We start from the raw sequence: 6,034 nt of genomic DNA, 5'->3' as shown, positions 1-6,034 counted from the left end.
CTCTCACAAAGAGCCGATTCAAGCGTCACAGGTCTATATTTCAGCCGGTCTGTGTGATGGTAATAATCAGCTCCGTGTGATTCAGCTCACAGGCTGACCTGGCTGCTCGCCCGCTAACCTGCCCGCGGTTCATTCATCAATCAGACGCTCAACAGCGCACAGCCGACCACAGGACACAAAGGTTAGAGGGAGAAATGCTTCACCTGATCTCCACCAGTGATCTCTGTGATACATGCGCACACATGCACTCCCTCTGCGGGACGGTAACATCCTCACATTTAAGTTTCATTTGTAATCTTCACTGATTTGGTTGTCATTCACCTCTTAGCCTCAACAGGTTATAATCCAGAAAGAGAAGATCCTACAACCATTTTCAAACATGGTCACCAGTGCGCAGGGGTTACTTCTTTATTGATAGCCAACAAGTAACTCCTGCTTTCATTTCATTAGTGATCTACTTGTTAGCATAGTCTACCAAAGCTAACCTCGCTAACCCCACAGCAGCTCATATAGCTGCAGCTCCTGAATTAAAAATGAATGACTTAAAGACATTCAGGTAAGAGCTTTGCTCAGTTTTCATGAGGATTTTCTTCAATTGTCCTAACTTCAATTTGTAAGCACGCTGATGATGTCAGAGGGCTGTGATTGGTCGATAGCAATGCTGATCCTGGAACGTGTCCTACTTGGCTCAATCACGTCATGTGCTGTGATCCTACTGGTTACTGCTCTCTATGCTTGAATCACTAGATCCTCCTCTGCTTTGCCCTTGTCCAGCAGACCTTGACAATGACAAGAAGTTGCATTTTCCACCAGAGATCGTCAACACAAATCTCATGCCGGATCTCGTGCTTTGGTCCCCCTCGCTTCGCAGAGCGTACATCATTGAGCTTACTGTGCCCTGGGAGGATGCAGTGGAAGAGGCCTATGAAAGGAAGTCCCTTAAACATGCTGAATTAGCACAGCATGGCTGGAAAAGCTAAGGTTTTTCCAGTTGAGATCGGCTCCAGAGGCTTTGTGGGAAGATCAACCATCAACTTGCTTAGGGCCATGGGAATCTGTGGCCAAGCCCAGCGTTGAGTCATCAAAGCCCTGTCCAATGCTGCTGAGCAGGCAAGCCGCTGGCTTTGGATAAAAAGGCCAGATCCCAACTGGGCCACCAGGTGATCCCGGGGTCAGCAGGGAGAGATGGTGGTATGGCAGAGGGGGGCGCACCCAGGACGGCAGGTGTTGCCGTTGTGGGCCTATCATCGAAACACCGATGAAGGAGGGTTCTCACCTGATGACCCCAATGACGCCCAAACGCGCCTTAGCCCCCAAGGGCATTTCCTGTTTCCCCATCAGAATACAGGATCATCCCCAACTGGTCTCATTAGGTGTAGATAAGTGATTGTATCATCTAGTCGGATGCAGAACTTTGCTTGAATCACTAGATCCTCCTCTCCGTCCTCTCAGGCTTGGCGCTCCCCCTCTTCACTAGATAGTGAAGGCCTTAACTTTTAAAGCAATCTTTTGAATACGCTTGATGGTGCAAAACTTTTGCATGGACTGTTTCCCTTTTCTGGATGAGTTGAGAAACAGAACATATGACAGATGAGCCTGAGGAAAAACAGCAATTTGCAAGTATCGCTCCGCACCCAGTACACATTTCAGCACTCGTTATTGAGACACATTTTCTGTGATTCATGACGTTGCTGTGTGATTTACCACCAGTCAGTCGTCAGGCAAGAACTCATTACGCCATTACAATGTAAATCCTCCTTCAAAAATAAAGCATCAGTATGCGAGGGGCTGCCTTCGTTAGATGGTCATTTGGTTAATTGAGTCACTTTGTTTAAAGAGGGGATTAGCATGTGAGCCAATCAAGGTCGTTCCCCGCAGCACCTGTCTCACACAGAGGCAAGCGTGCAGGCGCAAAGCGACGCCACAGCTCGACAGTCCTGAGGGTAAATGTCAGTTTTGAGCCGGTTGTATTTTTGAATAATGTGCTACAAAACCAGCTGATGGATGACAGAGGTGAGCGAGCACAATTAATGAAATTAATTAACAGTGAACTCCCACAACGCAGGAGGTCAGGTGTGTTTGTCTGTTGACAGAACATTTGCGTTGCCGGCTTGTAATCACAGCTGAGCTCCAGTGACGCTTCGAGCGGCGTGAAAAATGATTTATGGTCCAGGAGGAAAGAGGCATCGATACAGCTGGAGCAGAAAAAGTACAGATCACAAACGCTCAGCATGGGAACTGTGCTTTTCTGCTACAGCGCCCCAGAGATCGCTTTTATTCCACTACATCAATAATTTACCACGTTACCGTACAGGAAAACATTACTGGGATTGAAGAAAAATTGAATTAAACTGGGATGATTAATGGTTCAGCAGTAATCTAAGTATCAATAATACAATGTAACACAGCGCTGTGGTACAAGTATTTTTCAGGTGCTCGTTGAGAAGATGGAATATAAATCCATACACGGTGAAACACCTACTGCATCCACATTTCAGTGAAGGACCAATAAACTCTGTCTCTGCAGTGGGCCACGAGACAAGGGCGTCCATTGTATTCTAATTTGTTTTGGGCTGTAGATGTCATTTTCAGCTATTTCCTCTTTGGCAGAAGGCAGCCGAGCATTTGGTTCCTGCTCCCCTCAAATCTGTCGGTTTGACAGAGTGCCGACATCTCGTCCCCGCACGCCCGAACGCGTCCACGTGCAGACAGAGGAGGCGAAGCGGCATCTGACCGTGGAGGCACACACACGACGTAAACACACGTGGGCGCGGCAGCTCGTCCAGTTTCCAGGTCACCGTTTTCAGATATTTTACACGATAGATAGATAGAAATTCACACGGACGCCTGAGCAGATGGATTCACGCGGGTGCCAATCAAACTGCATGATAGTGATACACAATAAATAATACTGTAAATGTAAAAACCAATAAAAGATCAATCAAAATCACATATAAGATAATCTAACTGATGTTCATTGCGATCAGTAAGTCCCTAACAGCTTAGACAAGAATCTTTTTTTTTTTTTTAATTCAAATTTTGCTCATAATCGGCTGAATTTGGGAAAATGTGATGCATGTTATCATAATTTTGTCCCACTGACAGTCATTAAACAATAATACTGAAGCAGCACCAATCCACAGTGACAGTGGTCAACCAAAGGCTTGATTTACCACATCCAGGCGCAGGCTATGGAGGCAACACACACCAGTCTGGAGGGGTGCTGGGTTACAGTATGTGACCCAAACTGGACACTCATACAGGTATGCATAGTTAAAAACAGCACACACACGTACACACAAACAGAAGCTGAGCTGGTTTGAGCTGATGGCGGTGCAGAACAGACTTTTTTCCCCCCACATCTCTCTCTGACAAACATGAGATCACACAGATAATATCCTCCAACACATTTATCAGCCATCTGTAAGAACCATTAGCACTCACATACCCTGGAGTTTTGGGCACATAATCATTAGGCACGCATACGGCAGACATCACCTTTCTAAATATACAGATTATCCCCACGTCGCAGTGCTGCGTGCAGGCTGACAGGCAGCCTGACACATGGACCTGCGCGCAAACTGTTTACAATCTTGCCATCACAGGCTGACTCTGATCTCGTACACGCCACCAGCAGCTTACAAATGCATGAGAGAGCCTCTGGGAGCAAAGCAGGGAAAACCACACCACCTACTGCTATTTTTCAATAGTCTCTACAGAGCCAGCGAGCGATGTGAGCTCGGTGGACACCCTGCTGCTCCGATGACAGACGACCGGGTTGACCTCTGCTCAGCAGACATATTACCCAGAGAGTATCAGGCTTATACTCTGTGAGCACATGAGCATTTAATGGATATCCTGTCAATATCCTGCGTTGTGTTGTAGGCCTCCAGGGAGGTGTTTCAGACTCCAAACCTAACTGGAAACACACTTCAGAAAGAGAACACAGATGCCAGAAAATGTCTGCTTTGTTTTGGGTCCTTGCTTTCAAATGGCAGTTTACGGAGCACCGAACTCCGTGAAGGAGTCACAGCACAAAGCGTTTTGGATGAACTGAGGCCATTTGAGTTCATCTTCTCCATCTGTGATGGTTTGGGCACAGCCAAGTGTGTGTGTGCGTGTGTGTGTGCTTAAGCTTCACATATGTTTTAGCTAAATGCTCATTAAGTGGCTTCAGCGCTTGGCATCCAGTTGCTGAGATACAGGATTTTAAAACGTGTGTATGATACTTGTATGAACAGCATGACTAAAATTCATGAAGACAACAAAATTGGATGGTACCCCCCCATTCGCCCCCCCCCCTCAGCCCTCCTACAAAGCATGCACACTCTGCCTGCCAGCAGCAATCACTCTAATCTTTTCTGTTTCAGCTGCTCTCTGTTATTAATTATTTGTCTCTTTGGTGTTAGGGGAGGATTGCTGGAGGACGATAAAAACAAATTTCTCATTCAAACATTATCACTGCATGCATTCACACCATGAAAAATTCATCTTAAGCTTCCGGGGACTGAAGTTGCACAGAAAAATATTTGGATGATAAAGCCGTGCTCTGTGACAGTGTGTGTGACAGGAAGAGAGACAGAGTGAGGCCATGATACGCTTTTCTAGCATTTAGCTCGTCTTTGCCCCTTTTCCTCTGTTTCACTGTATTCCTGTCCTGTCACATTTTCATTGCTGTGTGTAGTCATTTAGCTACAGCACTGAGTGCACTGCTTAGATAAGCCTACGGCGCCCATGTCAGAGTCAGAGGACAGATTTCCGCTGGTCTAATGTCCATCCCTTGTCTTTCTTGGACTTGTGAACTTCTCCTCTGCAGCAGAGGTGACTCTTGGTCTTCCTTTCCATGTCCGGTCCTCATGAGAGCCAGTTTCTTCAGAGCGTTTGATGGTTTTTGTGCTTGAAGATGTTTTCAAAGCTCTTGAAATTCTCCAGATCGACAGATTTGAAGTTTGCATGTTCTTCCTGTGCATGCGTGGGTTCTCTCCGGGCACTCCGGAGACTTTCTCTGGCTTCCTCCCATAGACCAATATGTTGCCCTGCAATCGACTGGTGACCGGGTCAGGGTGTACCCCGCCTCTTGCCCAATGACTGCTGGGATAAGCTCCAGCCCCCCCACAACCCCGAAAGGGATAGTCGGGTATAGACAATGGATGGATGGATGGATGGATGGATGGATGGATGGATGGATGGATGGTCATTCTGAATTGATGCAGCAACACGTTTCAAAGAAGTTGGGACAGGAGCAAACATATATATAAATGTATAAGCCAGCAGCTTTAATTCAAAGTGCTCTCTTTCTAACCTTTCTTTGCTCAGAGAGGTGTTGCATGCTGGCTGTTTTTTGTCGGCGCAGTGGTTGCAGGATCGCTGTGTTACTCATCAACATCTCCAGCCTTGTTTACACATAATAAAAGCAGCGTCCTTCCTGATTCATATTTATAGTGTCTTGACTTCACACCTGGCAACCTCAATCATCTACAGTTTGGCCACTGAGGAGCGTTGTGTGATCTCACATCACTAAAAACTCAAAGCTGATGTTTTCCACATTACTTCTTCTGTTTGTTACCTTTGTCCTGCAGCAGTATTTCCTATCATGCAGCCATTGCTTCTTGTTGCATCGAGGGTGGGAGTACTTTTTGATTCTTGCTACTGTTTATTTTTAAAAAAGTAAAAGGAATAAGAGCCACTGAGAGAAAATACCTATTAGGACAGAAATAAGCATGTTGCATTCTGGAGCGGGGGGGGGGGGGGGGCAAAACAAAACACATTTCCCATTTTGTGCAGCACAGCCGTCCATCAGCTCTCCCATGGAGGAGGCCAATCAGGCGAGGCAATCACACTGATGGAAGTGAAGCTCGAGTCGCACAACTTTCAGCTCCCCCGAAACGTTTCCACCAGCGCCACTTTCATCAGGGTGGAACAGGAAGTCGGTATGTAACCAGCCTCTGCGGCGTCCTATTATCACTTCAAATGAAATAATCAAAAACATAATCAACGCAAAATGAGAAAACAGCACATTTAGGTGATCAGCCCA

Source organism: Chaetodon trifascialis, chromosome 9 (assembly GCF_039877785.1).
Source record: "Chaetodon trifascialis isolate fChaTrf1 chromosome 9, fChaTrf1.hap1, whole genome shotgun sequence".
Lineage (NCBI taxonomy): Eukaryota > Metazoa > Chordata > Actinopteri > Chaetodontiformes > Chaetodontidae > Chaetodon > Chaetodon trifascialis.
Note: the sequence above shows the minus strand (reverse complement) of the source record.